Raw genomic sequence first — 14,899 nt, 5'->3', positions numbered from 1 at the left:
CGTCTCCGCCCCCGACGGGTACCGCTGCAGGCCCCACGTCCTCAGGCCCCTCCCTCCACAGCAAGCGTCTTATGGGGCGCTCCCCTCCTGCCTGCCCGGCCAGGCGGCCAGAAGGCGTCCCTGGAAGGCCGCGGCACAACAGACGCTCCGGGGGCGGCCTGTCGCCATCCAGACATGGCCGCGGACCCGGGTGACGTCCGTGCGGCCCACGAGACCCACGACCTGCACCTGGCCACAGCCACTGTAGCCCAGCCCCGGCGCCGCCACCTGTCTGCCGCGGTGTCTCTCCACAGCTCCATCCGGAAAAAGACCCCCCCTCTGTGGTTTCGCCGCGGCCGGGGGCGGGAGTGAGATCGAGGGTTCAGGCCGCATCCCCGTGCCTGCCGGCCACCTGGGTCGGGGTCCTGAGCTCGGACGGTGGAGTCGGGGCAACGGTGTGGTTGCCGGGTCTAAGGGGCCCTGCCAACTCAATGGTGGCTCCCAGTGGCTTCGAGCCAGCTGCTGTCGGGCAGGAGGGCCGGGCCGGTCTGCGTCCGGACTGCGCCTAGCGCAGCGTGGCCGGGCGGGCGGGATTCCCAAGGGACCGCGGGCCCCGGGCCCTGAAGCCTCCGGGGCCACGTCCCTGGGAGCGGCCTGTGGGATCTGGGGAGGGGCGCCAAGCACCGAAAAGTTTGCGGTGTCTCGCCCGCCCTGGGCTGGGTGGTCGCCAACTCCTCCGCCACCCCCCGGTACCTGAGACCCCCGTTCCCATGCCTAGCCGGGCGGCGGGGCCCTGCCGGGGCGGGCGGGGCGCTCGTGTGGCTGTAAGGCCCAAGGGCCTGCTAAGCTGCGTCTCAAGAGGCAGCCCGCGAAGCCCCCAGTGTCTACGGCCAAACCACCCTAGACGGGCCCGATCTCGTCTCGATCTCGGAAGCTAAGCAGGGTCGGGCCTGGTTAGTACTTGGATGGGAGACCTCCTGGAGTGGAGAGCTCCTGGGAACACCGGGTGCTGTAGGCTTTTTGCCTCCCGCTCCGCCTTCTCCTTTTGTCGCCCGCGGCGGCGGCGGCGTCCGTCTCTGCCCCCGCCGGGTACCGCTGCAGGCCCCACCTCCGCAGGCCCCTCCGTCCACAGCAAGCGTCTGATGGGGCGCTCCCCGCCTGCCTGACCGGCCAGACGGCGTCCCTGGAAGGCAGCGGCACACCAGACGCTCCAGGGGTCCCCTGACGCCAAACAGACATGGCGGCAGACCCGGGTGCCGTCCATGCGGCCCGCGAGCCCCTCGACCTGCACCTGGCGGCCCCCACTGGAGCCCAGCCCCGGCTCCGCCACCTGTCTGCCAGGGTGCCTCTCCACAGCTCCATCCGGAAAAAGCCCCCTGTCCACCGTTTCGCCGCGGCCGGAGAGGGATAGAGGGCCCAGGCCGCATCCGCGGGCCTGCCGGCCACCTGTGGCGGGGTCCTGAGCTCGGACGGTGGTGTGGGAGCAAGGGTGGCGTTGCTGGGTCTGCGGGGCTTTGCCAACTCAATGGTGGCTCCCACTGGATTCGGGCCAGCTGCCGTCGGGCAGGAGGGCCGGCCCGGTCTGCGGCGGGGCCGCGCCTAGCGCAGCGTGGGCGGGCAGGTGGGATGCCCAAGTGACCGCGGGCCCCGGGCCCTGAAGCTTCCGGGGCTACGTCCCTGTGAGCGACCTGTGGCATCTGGGGTGGGACGCCAAGCGCCGAAATGTTTGCTGGGTCCCGCCCGCCCTAGGCTGGGTGGTCGCCAACACCTCCTCCGCCACCTGCTACCCGAGACGTCCATTCCTCTGCCTAGGCGGTTGGCGGGGCCCTGCCGAGACGGGCGTGCCCCTGGCCTGGCGGTAAGTCCCATGGTCCTGCTAAGCGACGCCTCAAGAGGCAGCCCGCGACCCACGGACACCTACTGCCAAACCAGCCTAGACGGGTCCTATCTCGTCTGAGTCTACGAAGCTAAGCAGGCTCGGGCCCGGTTAGTACTTGGATGGGAGACCTCCGTGGATTGGGGAGCTCCTGGGAATACCGCGTGCTGTGGGCTTTTTGCCTCCCGCTACGCCTTCTCCTTTTGCCGCCCGTGGCGGTGGCGGCGGCCGTCTCCGCCCCCGACGGGTACCGCTGCAGGCCCCACGTCCTCAGGCCCCTCCCTCCACAGCAAGCGTCTTATGGGGCGCTCCCCTCCTGCCTGCCCGGCCAGGCGGCCAGAAGGCGTCCCTGGAAGGCCGCGGCACAACAGACGCTCCGGGGGCGGCCTGTCGCCATCCAGACATGGCCGCGGACCCGGGTGACGTCCGTGCGGCCCACGAGACCCACGACCTGCACCTGGCCATAGCCACTGTAGCCCAGCCCCGGCGCCGCCACCTGTCTGCCGCAGTGTCTCTCCACAGCTCCATCCGGAAAAAGACCCCCCCTCTGTGGTTTCGCCGCGGCCGGGGGCGGGAGTGGGATCGAGGGTTCAGGCCGCATCCCCGTGCCTGCCGGCCACCTGGGTCGGGGTCCTGAGCTCGGACGGTGGAGTCGGGGCAACGGTGTGGTTGCCGGGTCTAAGGGGCCCTGCCAACTCAATGGTGGCTCCCAGTGGCTTCGAGCCAGCTGCTGTCGGGCAGGAGGGCCGGGCCGGTCTGCGTCCGGACTGCGCCTAGCGCAGCGTGGCCGGGCGGGCGGGATTCCCAAGGGACCGCGGGCCCCGGGCCCTGAAGCCTCCGGGGCCACGTCCCTGGGAGCGGCCTGTGGGATCTGGGGAGGGGCGCCAAGCACCGAAAAGTTTGCGGTGTCTCGCCCGCCCTGGGCTGGGTGGTCGCCAACTCCTCCGCCACCCCCCGGTACCTGAGACCCCCGTTCCCATGCCTAGCCGGGCGGCGGGGCCCTGCCGGGGCGGGCGGGGCGCTCGTGTGGCTGTAAGGCCCAAGGGCCTGCTAAGCTGCGTCTCAAGAGGCAGCCCGCGAAGCCCCCAGTGTCTACGGCCAAACCACCCTAGACGGGCCCGATCTCGTCTCGATCTCGGAAGCTAAGCAGGGTCGGGCCTGGTTAGTACTTGGATGGGAGACCTCCTGGAGTGGAGAGCTCCTGGGAACACCGGGTGCTGTAGGCTTTTTGCCTCCCGCTCCGCCTTCTCCTTTTGTCGCCCGCGGCGGCGGCGGCGTCCGTCTCTGCCCCCGCCGGGTACCGCTGCAGGCCCCACCTCCGCAGGCCCCTCCGTCCACAGCAAGCGTCTGATGGGGCGCTCCCCGCCTGCCTGACCGGCCAGACGGCCAGACGGCGTCCCTGGAAGGCAGCGGCACACCAGACGCTCCGGGGGTCCCCTGACGCCAAACAGACATGGCGGCAGACCCGGGTGCCGTCCATGCGGCCCGCGAGCCCCTCGACCTGCACCTGGCGGCCCCCACTGGAGCCCAGCCCCGGCTCCGCCACCTGTCTGCCAGGGTGCCTCTCCACAGCTCCATCCGGAAAAAGCCCCCTGTCCACCGTTTCGCCGCGGCCGGAGAGGGATAGAGGGCCCAGGCCGCTTCCGCGGGCCTGCCGGCCACCTGTGGCGGGGTCCTGAGCTCGGACGGTGGTGTGGGAGCAAGGGTGGCGCTGCTGGGTCTGCGGGGCTTTGCCAACTCAATGGTGGCTCCCACTGGATTCGGGCCAGCTGCCGTCGGGCAGGAGGGCCGGCCCGGTCTGCGGCGGGGCCGCGCCTAGCGCAGCGTGGGCGGGCAGGTGGGATGCCCAAGTGACCGCGGGCCCCGGGCCCTGAAGCTTCCGGGGCCACGTCCCTGTGAGCGACCTGTGGCATCTGGGGTGGGACGCCAAGCGCCGAAATGTTTGCTGGGTCCCGTCCGCCCTAGGCTGGGTGGTCGCCAACACCTCCTCCGCCACCTGCTACCCGAGACGTCCATTCCTCTGCCTAGGCGGTTGGCGGGGCCCAGCCGAGACGGGCGTGCCCCTGGCCTGGCGGTAAGTCCCATGGTCCTGCTAAGCGACGCCTCAAGAGGCAGCCCGCGACCCACGGACACCTACTGCCAAACCAGCCTAGACGGGTCCTATCTCGTCTGAGTCTACGAAGCTAAGCAGGCTCGGGCCCGGTTAGTACTTGGATGGGAGACCTCCGTGGATTGGGGAGCTCCTGGGAATACCGCGTGCTGTGGGCTTTTTGCCTCCCGCTACGCCTTCTCCTTTTGCCGCCCGTGGCGGTGGCGGCGGCCGTCTCCGCCCCCGACGGGTACCGCTGCAGGCCCCACGTCCTCAGGCCCCTCCCTCCACAGCAAGCGTCTTATGGGGCGCTCCCCTCCTGCCTGCCCGGCCAGGCGGCCAGAAGGCGTCCCTGGAAGGCAGCGGCACAACAGACGCTCCGGGGGCGGCCTGTCGCCATCCAGACATGGCCGCGGACCCGGGTGACGTCCGTGCGGCCCACGAGCCCCACGACCTGCACCTGGCCACAGCCACTGTAGCCCAGCCCCGGCGCCGCCACCTGTCTGCCGCGGTGTCTCTCCACAGCTCCATCCGGAAAAAGACCCCCCCTCTGTGGTTTCGCCGCGGCCGGGGGCGGGAGTGGGATCGAGGGTTCAGGCCGCATCCCCGTGCCTGCCGGCCACCTGGGTCGGGGTCCTGAGCTCGGACGGTGGAGTCGGGGCAACGGTGTGGTTGCCGGGTCTAAGGGGCCCTGCCAACTCAATGGTGGCTCCCAGTGGCTTCGAGCCAGCTGCTGTCGGGCAGGAGGGCCGGGCCGGTCTGCGTCCGGACTGCGCTTAGCGCAGCGCGGCCGGGCGGGCGGGATTACCAAGGGACCGCGGGCCCCGGGCCCTGAAGCCTCCGGGGCCACGTCCCTGGGAGCGGCCTGTGGGATCTGGGGAGGGGCGCCAAGCACCGAAAAGTTTGCGGTGTCTCGCCCGCCCTGGGCTGGGTGGTCGCCAACTCCTCCGCCACCCCCCGGTACCTGAGACCCACGTTCCCATGCCTAGCCGGGCGGCGGGGCCCTGCCGGGGCGGGCGGGGCGCTCGTGTGGCTGTAAGGCCCAAGGGCCTGCTAAGCTGCGTCTCAAGAGGCAGCCCGCGAAGCCCCCAGTGTCTACGGCCAAACCACCCTAGACGGGCCCGATCTCGTCTCGATCTCGGAAGCTAAGCAGGGTCGGGCCTGGTTAGTACTTGGATGGGAGACCTCCTGGACTGGAGAGCTCCTGGGAACACCGGGTGCTGTAGGCTTTTTGCCTCCCGCTCCGCCTTCTCCTTTTGTCGCCCGCGGCGGCGGCGGCGTCCGTCTCTGCCCCCGCCGGGTACCGCTGCAGGCCCCACCTCCGCAGGCCCCTCCATCCACAGCAAGCGTCTGATGGGGCGCTCCCCGCCTGCCTGACCGGCCAGACGGCCAGACGGCGTCCCTGGAAGGCAGCGGCACACCAGACGCTCCGGGGGTCCCCTGACGCCAAACAGACATGGCGGCAGACCCGGGTGCCGTCCATGCGGCCCGAGAGCCCCTCGACCTGCACCTGGCGGCCCCCACTGGAGCCCAGCCCCGGCTCCGCCACCTGTCTGCCAGGGTGCCTCTCCACAGCTCCATCCGGAAAAAGCCCCCTGTCCACCGTTTCGCCGCGGCCGGAGAGGGATAGAGGGCCCAGGCCGCATCCGCGGGCCTGCCGGCCACCTGTGGCGGGGTCCTGAGCTCGGACGGTGGTGTGGGAGCAAGGGTGGCGTTGCTGGGTCTGCGGGGCTTTGCCAACTCAATGGTGGCTCCCACTGGATTCGGGCCAGCTGCCGTCGGGCAGGAGGGCCGGCCCGGTCTGCGGCCGGGCCGCGCCTAGCGCAGCGTGGGCGGGCAGGTGGGATGCCCAAGTGACCGCGGGCCCCGGGCCCTGAAGCTTCCGGGCCCACGTCCCTGTGAGCGACCTGTGGCATCTGGGGTGGGACGCCAAGCGCCGAAATGTTTGCTGGGTCCCGCCCGCCCTAGGCTGGGTGGTCGCCAACACCTCCTCCGCCACCTGCTACCCGAGACGTCCATTCCTCTGCCTAGGCGGTTGGCGGGGCCCAGCCGAGACGGGCGTGCCCCTGGCCTGGCGGTAAGTCCCATGGTCCTGCTAAGCGACGCCTCAAGAGGCAGCCCGCGACCCACAGACACCTACTGCCAAACCAGCCTAGACGGGTCCTATCTCGTCTGAGTCTACGAAGCTAAGCAGGCTCGGGCCCGGTTAGTACTTGGATGGGAGACCTCCGTGGATTGGGGAGCTCCTGGGAATACCGCGTGCTGTGGGCTTTTTGCCTCCCGCTACGCCTTCTCCTTTTGCCGCCCGTGGCGGTGGCGGCGGCCGTCTCCGCCCCCGACGGGTACCGCTGCAGGCCCCACGTCCTCAGGCCCCTCCCTCCACAGCAAGCGTCTTATGGGGCGCTCCCCTCCTGCCTGCCCGGCCAGGCGGCCGGCAGGCGTCCCTGGAAGGCAGCGGCACAACAGACGCTCCGGGGGCGGCCTGTCGCCATCCAGACATGGCCGCGGACCCGGGTGACGTCCGTGCGGCCCACGAGCCCCACGACCTGCACCTGGCCACGGCCACTGTAGCCGAGCCCCGGCGCCGCCACCTGTCTGCCGCGGTGTCTCTCCACAGCTGCATCCGGAAAAAGACCCCCCTCTGTGGTTTCGCCGCGGCCGGGGGCGGGAGTGGGATCGAGGGTCCAGGCCGCATCCCCGTGCCTGCCGGCCACCTGGGTCGGGGTCCTGAGCTCGGACGGTGGAGTCGGGGCAAGGGTGTGGTTGCCGGGTCTAAGGGGCCCTGCCAACTCAATGGTGGCTCCCAGTGGCTTCGAGCCAGCTGCTGTCGGGCAGGAGGGCCGGGCCGGTCTGCGTCCGGACTGCGCCTAGCGCAGCGTGGCCGGGCGGGCGGGATTCCCAAGGGACCGCGGGCCCCGGGCCCTGAAGCCTCCGGGGCCACGTCCCTGGGAGCGGCCTGTGGGATCTGGGGAGGGGCGCCAAGCACCGAAAAGTTTGCGGTGTCTCGCCCGCCCTGGGCTGGGTGGTCGCCAACTCCTCCGCCACCCCCCGGTACCTGAGACCCACGTTCCCCTGCCTAGCCGGGCGGCGGGGCCCTGCCGGGGCGGGCGGGGCGCTCGTGTGGCTGTAAGGCCCAAGGGCCTGCTAAGCTGCGTCTCAAGAGGCAGCCCGCGAAGCCCCCAGTGTCTACGGCCAAACCACCCTAGACGGGCCCGATCTCGTCTCGATCTCGGAAGCTAAGCAGGGTCGGGCCTGGTTAGTACTTGGATGGGAGACCTCCTGGACTGGAGAGCTCCTGGGAACACCGGGTGCTGTAGGCTTTTTGCCTCCCGCTCCGCCTTCTCCTTTTGTCGCCCGCGGCGGCGGCGGCGTCCGTCTCTGCCCCCGCCGGGTACCGCTGCAGGCCCCACCTCCGCAGGCCCCTCCGTCCACAGCAAGCGTCTGATGGGGCGCTCCCCGCCTGCCTGACCGGCCAGACGGCCAGACGGCGTCCCTGGAAGGCAGCGGCACACCAGACGCTCCGGGGGTCCCCTGACGCCAAACAGACATGGCGGCAGACCCGGGTGCCGTCCATGCGGCCCGCGAGCCCCTCGACCTGCACCTGGCGGCCCCCACTGGAGCCCAGCCCCGGCTCCGCCACCTGTCTGCCAGGGTGCCTCTCCACAGCTCCATCCGGAAAAAGCCCCCTGTCCACCGTTTCGCCGCGGCCGGAGAGGGATAGAGGGCCCAGGCCGCATCCGCGGGCCTGCCGGCCACCTGTGGCGGGGTCCTGAGCTCGGACGGTGGTGTGGGAGCAAGGTTGGCGTTGCTGGGTCTGCGGGGCTTTGCCAACTCAATGGTGGCTCCCACTGGATTCGGGCCAGCTGCCGTCGGGCAGGAGGGCCGGCCCGGTCTGCGGCCGGGCCGCGCCTAGCGCAGCGTGGGCGGGCAGGTGGGATGCCCAAGTGACCGCGGGCCCCGGGCCCTGAAGCTTCCGGGGCTACGTCCCTGTGAGCGACCTGTGGCATCTGGGGTGGGACGCCAAGCGCCGAAATGTTTGCTGGGTCCCGCCCGCCCTAGGCTGGGTGGTCGCCAACACCTCCTCCGCCACCTGCTACCCGAGACGTCCATTCCTCTGCCTAGGCGGTTGGCGGGGCCCTGCCGAGACGGGCGTGCCCCTGGCCTGGCGGTAAGTCCCATGGTCCTGCTAAGCGACGCCTCAAGAGGCAGCCCGCGACCCACGGACACCTACTGCCAAACCAGCCTAGACGGGTCCTATCTCGTCTGAGTCTACGAAGCTAAGCAGGCTCGGGCCCGGTTAGTACTTGGATGGGAGACCTCCGTGGATTGGGGAGCTCCTGGGAATACCGCGTGCTGTGGGCTTTTTGCCTCCCGCTACGCCTTCTCCTTTTGCCGCCCGTGGCGGTGGCGGCGGCCGTCTCCGCCCCCGACGGGTACCGCTGCAGGCCCCACGTCCTCAGGCCCCTCCCTCCACAGCAAGCGTCTTATGGGGCGCTCCCCTCCTGCCTGCCCGGCCAGGCGGCCAGAAGGCGTCCCTGGAAGGCAGCGGCACAACAGACGCTCCGGGGGCGGCCTGTCGCCATCCAGACATGGCCGCGGACCCGGGTGACGTCCGTGCGGCCCACGAGACCCACGACCTGCACCTGGCCACAGCCACTGTAGCCCAGCCCCGGCGCCGCCACCTGTCTGCCGCGGTGTCTCTCCACAGCTCCATCCGGAAAAAGACCCCCCCTCTGTGGTTTCGCCGCGGCCGGGGGCGGGAGTGGGATCGAGGGTTCAGGCCGCATCCCCGTGCCTGCCGGCCACCTGGGTCGGGGTCCTGAGCTCGGACGGTGGAGTCGGGGCAAGGGTGTGGTTGCCGGGTCTAAGGGGCCCTGCCAACTCAATGGTGGCTCCCAGTGGCTTCGAGCCAGCTGCTGTCGGGCAGGAGGGCCGGGCCGGTATGCGTCCGGACTGCGCCTAGCGCAGCGCGGCCGGGCGGGCGGGATTCCCAAGGGACCGCGGGCCCCGGGCCCTGAAGCCTCCGGGGCCACGTCCCTGGGAGCGGCCTGTGGGATCTGGGGAGGGGCGCCAAGCACCGAAAAGTTTGCGGTGTCTCGCCCGCCCTGGGCTGGGTGGTCGCCAACTCCTCCGCCACACCCCGGTACCTGAGACCCCCGTTCCCATGCCTAGCCGGGCGGCGGGGCCCTGCCGGGGCGGGCGGGGCGCTCGTGTGACTGTAAGGCCCAAGGGCCTGCTAAGCTGCGTCTCAAGAGGCAGCCCGCGAAGCCCCCAGTGTCTACGGCCAAACCACCCTAGACGGGCCCGATCTCGTCTCGATCTCGGAAGCTAAGCAGGGTCGGGCCTGGTTAGTACTTGGATGGGAGACCTCCTGGACTGGAGAGCTCCTGGGAACACCGGGTGCTGTAGGCTTTTTGCCTCCCGCTCCGCCTTCTCCTTTTGTCGCCCGCGGCGGCGGCGGCGTCCGTCTCTGCCCCCGCCGGGTACCGCTGCAGGCCCCACCTCCGCAGGCCCCTCCGTCCACAGCAAGCGTCTGATGGGGCGCTCCCCTCCTGCCTGCCCGGCCAGGCGGCCAGAAGGCGTCCCTGGAAGGCAGCGGCACAACAGACGCTCCGGGGGCGGCCTGTCGCCATCCAGACATGGCCGCGGACCCGGGTGGCGTCCGTGCGGCCCGCGAGCCCCTCGACCTGCACCTGGCGGCCCCCACTGGAGCCCAGCCCCGGCTCCGCCACCTGTCTGCCAGGGTGCCTCTCCACAGCTCCATCCGGAAAAAGCCCCCTGTCCACCGTTTCGCCGCGGCCGGAGAGGGATAGAGGGCCCAGGCCGCTTCCGCGGGCCTGCCGGCCACCTGTGGCGGGGTCCTGAGCTCGGACGGTGGTGTGGGAGCAAGGGTGGCGCTGCTGGGTCTGCGGGGCTTTGCCAACTCAATGGTGGCTCCCACTGGATTCGGGCCAGCTGCCGTCGGGCAGGAGGGCCGGCCCGGTCTGCGGCGGGGCCGCGCCTAGCGCAGCGTGGGCAGGCAGGTGGGATGCCCAAGTGACCGCGGGCCCCGGGCCCTGAAGCTTCCGGGCCCACGTCCCTGTGAGCGACCTGTGGCATCTGGGGTGGGACGCCAAGCGCCGAAATGTTTGCTGGGTCCCGCCCGCCCTAGGCTGGGTGGTCGCCAACACCTCCTCCGCCACCTGCTACCCGAGACGTCCATTCCTCTGCCTAGGCGGTTGGCGGGGCCCAGCCGAGACGGGCGTGCCCCTAGCCTGGCGGTAAGTCCCATGGTCCTGCTAAGCGACGCCTCAAGAGGCAGCCCGCGACCCACGGACACCTACTGCCAAACCAGCCTAGACGGGTCCTATCTCGTCTGAGTCTACGAAGCTAAGCAGGCTCGGGCCCGGTTAGTACTTGGATGGGAGACCTCCGTGGATTGGGGAGCTCCTGGGAATACCGCGTGCTGTGGGCTTTTTGCCTCCCGCTACGCCTTCTCCTTTTGCCGCCCGTGGCGGTGGCGGCGGCCGTCTCCGCCCCCGACGGGTACCGCTGCAGGCCCCACGTCCTCAGGCCCCTCCCTCCACAGCAAGCGTCTTATGGGGCGCTCCCCTCCTGCCTGCCCGGCCAGGCGGCCAGAAGGCGTCCCTGGAAGGCAGCGGCACAACAGACGCTCCGGGGGCGGCCTGTCGCCATCCAGACATGGCCGCGGACCCGGGTGACGTCCGTGCGGCCCACGAGCCCCACGACCTGCACCTGGCCACAGCCACTGTAGCCCAGCCCCGGCGCCGCCACCTGTCTGCCGCGGTGTCTCTCCACAGCTCCATCCGGAAAAAGACCCCCCCTCTGTGGTTTCGCCGCGGCCGGGGGCGGGAGTGGGATCGAGGGTTCAGGCCGCATCCCCGTGCCTGCCGGCCACCTGGGTCGGGGTCCTGAGCTCGGACGGTGGAGTCGGGGCAACGGTGTGGTTGCCGGGTCTAAGGGGCCCTGCCAACTCAATGGTGGCTCCCAGTGGCTTCGAGCCAGCTGCTGTCGGGCAGGAGGGCCGGGCCGGTCTGCGTCCGGACTGCGCCTAGCGCAGCGCGGCCGGGCGGGCGGGATTACCAAGGGACCGCGGGCCCCGGGCCCTGAAGCCTCCGGGGCCACGTCCCTGGGAGCGGCCTGTGGGATCTGGGGAGGGGCGCCAAGCACCGAAAAGTTTGCGGTGTCTCGCCCGCCCTGGGCTGGGTGGTCGCCAACTCCTCCGCCACCCCCCGGTACCTGAGACCCACGTTCCCCTGCCTAGGCGGGCGGCGGGGCCCTGCCGGGGCGGGCGGGGCGCTCGTGTGGCTGTAAGGCCCAAGGGCCTGCTAAGCTGCGTCTCAAGAGGCAGCCCGCGAAGCCCCCAGTGTCTACGGCCAAACCACCCTAGACGGGCCCGATCTCGTCTCGATCTCGGAAGCTAAGCAGGGTCGGGCCTGGTTAGTACTTGGATGGGAGACCTCCTGGAGTGGAGAGCTCCTGGGAACACCGGGTGCTGTAGGCTTTTTGCCTCCCGCTCCGCCTTCTCCTTTTGTCGCCCGCGGCGGCGGCGGCGTCCGTCTCTGCCCCCGCCGGGTACCGCTGCAGGCCCCACCTCCGCAGGCCCCTCCGTCCACAGCAAGCGTCTGATGGGGCGCTCCCCGCCTGCCTGACCGGCCAGACGGCCAGACGGCGTCCCTGGAAGGCAGCGGCACACCAGACGCTCCGGGGGTCCCCTGACGCCAAACAGACATGGCGGCAGACCCGGGTGCCGTCCATGCGGCCCGCGAGCCCCTCGACCTGCACCTGGCGGCCCCCACTGGAGCCCAGCCCCGGCTCCGCCACCTGTCTGCCAGGGTGCCTCTCCACAGCTCCATCCGGAAAAAGCCCCCTGTCCACCGTTTCGCCACGGCCGGAGAGGGATAGAGGGCCCAGGCCGCATCCGCGGGCCTGCCGGCCACCTGTGGCGGGGTCCTGAGCTCGGACGGTGGTGTGGGAGCAAGGGTGGCGTTGCTGGGTCTGCGGGGCTTTGCCAACTCAATGGTGGCTCCCACTGGATTCGGGCCAGCTGCCGTCGGGCAGGAGGGCCGGCCCGGTCTGCGGCCGGGCCGCGCCTAGCGCAGCGTGGGCGGGCAGGTGGGATGCCCAAGTGACCGCGGGCCCCGGGCCCTGAAGCTTCCGGGGCCACGTCCCTGTGAGCGACCTGTGGCATCTGGGGTGGGACGCCAAGCGCCGAAATGTTTGCTGGGTCCCGTCCGCCCTAGGCTGGGTGGTCGCCAACACCTCCTCCGCCACCTGCTACCCGAGACGTCCATTCCTCTGCCTAGGCGGTTGGCGGGGCCCAGCCAAGACGGGCGTGCCCCTGGCCTGGCGGTAAGTCCCATGGTCCTGCTAAGCGACGCCTCAAGAGGCAGCCCGCGACCCACGGACACCTACTGCCAAACCAGCCTAGACGGGTCCTATCTCGTCTGAGTCTACGAAGCTAAGCAGGCTCGGGCCCGCTTAGTACTTGGATGGGAGACCTCCGTGGATTGGGGAGCTCCTGGGAATACCGCGTGCTGTGGGCTTTTTGCCTCCCGCTACGCCTTCTCCTTTTGCCGCCCGTGGCGGTGGCGGCGGCCGTCTCCGCCCCCGACGGGTACCGCTGCAGGCCCCACGTCCTCAGGCCCCTCCCTCCACAGCAAGCGTCTTATGGGGCGCTCCCCTCCTGCCTGCCCGGCCAGGCGGCCAGAAGGCGTCCCTGGAAGGCAGCGGCACAACAGACGCTCCGGGGGCGGCCTGTCGCCATCCAGACATGGCCGCGGACCCGGGTGACGTCCGTGCGGCCCACGAGACCCACGACCTGCACCTGGCCACAGCCACTGTAGCCCAGCCCCGGCGCCGCCACCTGTCTGCCGCGGTGTCTCTCCACAGCTCCATCCGGAAAAAGACCCCCCCTCTGTGGTTTCGCCGCGGCCGGGGGCGGGAGTGGGATCGAGGGTTCAGGCCGCATCCCCGTGCCTGCCGGCCACCTGGGTCGGGGTCCTGAGCTCGGACGGTGGAGTCGGGGCAAGGGTGTGGTTGCCGGGTCTAAGGGGCCCTGCCAACTCAATGGTGGCTCCCAGTGGCTTCGAGCCAGCTGCTGTCGGGCAGGAGGGCCGGGCCGGTATGCGTCCGGACTGCGCCTAGCGCAGCGCGGCCGGGCGGGCGGGATTCCCAAGGGACCGCGGGCCCCGGGCCCTGAAGCCTCCGGGGCCACGTCCCTGGGAGCGGCCTGTGGGATCTGGGGAGGGGCGCCAAGCACCGAAAAGTTTGCGGTGTCTCGCCCGCCCTGGGCTGGGTGGTCGCCAACTCCTCCGCCACCCCCTGGTACCTGAGACCCCCGTTCCCATGCCTAGCCGGGCGGCGGGGCCCTGCCGGGGCGGGCGGGGCGCTCGTGTGACTGTAAGGCCCAAGGGCCTGCTAAGCTGCGTCTCAAGAGGCAGCCCGCGAAGCCCCCAGTGTCTACGGCCAAACCACCCTAGACGGGCCCGATCTCGTCTCGATCTCGGAAGCTAAGCAGGGTCGGGCCTGGTTAGTACTTGGATGGGAGACCTCCTGGACTGGAGAGCTCCTGGGAACACCGGGTGCTGTAGGCTTTTTGCCTCCCGCTCCGCCTTCTCCTTTTGTCGCCCGCGGCGGCGGCGGCGTCCGTCTCTGCCCCCGCCGGGTACCGCTGCAGGCCCCACCTCCGCAGGCCCCTCCGTCCACAGCAAGCGTCTGATGGGGCGCTCCCCTCCTGCCTGCCCGGCCAGGCGGCCAGAAGGCGTCCCTGGAAGGCAGCGGCACAACAGACGCTCCGGGGGCGGCCTGTCGCCATCCAGACATGGCCGCGGACCCGGGTGGCGTCCGTGCGGCCCGCGAGCCCCTCGACCTGCACCTGGCGGCCCCCACTGGAGCCCAGCCCCGGCTCCGCCACCTGTCTGCCAGGGTGCCTCTCCACAGCTCCATCCGGAAAAAGCCCCCTGTCCACCGTTTCGCCGCGGCCGGAGAGGGATAGAGGGCCCAGGCCGCTTCCGCGGGCCTGCCGGCCACCTGTGGCGGGGTCCTGAGCTCGGACGGTGGTGTGGGAGCAAGGGTGGCGCTGCTGGGTCTGCGGGGCTTTGCCAACTCAATGGTGGCTCCCACTGGATTCGGGCCAGCTGCCGTCGGGCAGGAGGGCCGGCCCGGTCTGCGGCGGGGCCGCGCCTAGCGCAGCGTGGGCAGGCAGGTGGGATGCCCAAGTGACCGCGGGCCCCGGGCCCTGAAGCTTCCGGGCCCACGTCCCTGTGAGCGACCTGTGGCATCTGGGGTGGGACGCCAAGCGCCGAAATGTTTGCTGGGTCCCGCCCGCCCTAGGCTGGGTGGTCGCCAACACCTCCTCCGCCACCTGCTACCCGAGACGTCCATTCCTCTGCCTAGGCGGTTGGCGGGGCCCAGCCGAGACGGGCGTGCCCCTGGCCTGGCGGTAAGTCCCATGGTCCTGCTAAGCGACGCCTCAAGAGGCAGCCCGCGACCCACGGACACCTACTGCCAAACCAGCCTAGACGGGTCCTATCTCGTCTGAGTCTACGAAGCTAAGCAGGCTCGGGCCCGGTTAGTACTTGGATGGGAGACCTCCGTGGATTGGGGAGCTCCTGGGAATACCGCGTGCTGTGGGCTTTTTGCCTCCCGCTACGCCTTCTCCTTTTGCCGCCCGTGGCGGTGGCGGCGGCCGTCTCCGCCCCCGACGGGTACCGCTGCAGGCCCCACGTCCTCAGGCCCCTCCCTCCACAGCAAGGGTCTTATGGGGCCCTCCCCGCCTGCCTGGCCGGCCAGACGGCCAGAAGGCGTCCCTGGAAGGCAGCAGCACAACAGACGCTCCGGGGGCGGCCTGTTGCCATCCAGACATGGCCGCGGACCCGGGTGACGTCCGTGCGGCCCACGAGCCCCACGACCTGCACCTGGCCACAGCCACTGTAGCCCAGCCACGGCGCCGC

At 70.9% G+C, this 14,899-nt stretch overlaps 7 pseudogenes; all 7 read left to right on the top strand.

Moving 5' to 3' along the window:
• The first annotated feature begins 861 nt into the window (after positions 1-861).
• On the top strand, positions 862-997 carry LOC149747168 (5S ribosomal RNA; annotated as a pseudogene).
• Positions 998-2,945: 1,948 nt separating this feature from the next.
• On the top strand, positions 2,946-3,081 carry LOC149747167 (5S ribosomal RNA; annotated as a pseudogene).
• Positions 3,082-5,037: 1,956 nt separating this feature from the next.
• Positions 5,038-5,173, top strand: LOC149747166 (5S ribosomal RNA; annotated as a pseudogene).
• A 1,955-nt stretch (positions 5,174-7,128) lies between these two features.
• LOC149747165 (5S ribosomal RNA) lies at positions 7,129-7,264 on the top strand (annotated as a pseudogene).
• Positions 7,265-9,220: 1,956 nt separating this feature from the next.
• Positions 9,221-9,356, top strand: LOC149747164 (5S ribosomal RNA; annotated as a pseudogene).
• A 1,956-nt stretch (positions 9,357-11,312) lies between these two features.
• Positions 11,313-11,448, top strand: LOC149747163 (5S ribosomal RNA; annotated as a pseudogene).
• A 1,956-nt stretch (positions 11,449-13,404) lies between these two features.
• LOC149747162 (5S ribosomal RNA) lies at positions 13,405-13,540 on the top strand (annotated as a pseudogene).
• The last annotated feature ends 1,359 nt before the right edge of the window (positions 13,541-14,899 follow it).

The sequence above is a fragment of the Delphinapterus leucas genome, chromosome 16 (assembly GCF_059928025.1).
Source record: "Delphinapterus leucas isolate spDelLeu-1000000601 "Yukka" chromosome 16, BTC_Dleu_Yukka2, whole genome shotgun sequence".
In the NCBI taxonomy this organism is placed as follows: Eukaryota; Metazoa; Chordata; class Mammalia; order Artiodactyla; family Monodontidae; genus Delphinapterus; species Delphinapterus leucas.
The sequence above is the reverse complement of the archived record's forward strand: the minus strand, read 5'-3'. Positions and strand labels throughout refer to the sequence as shown.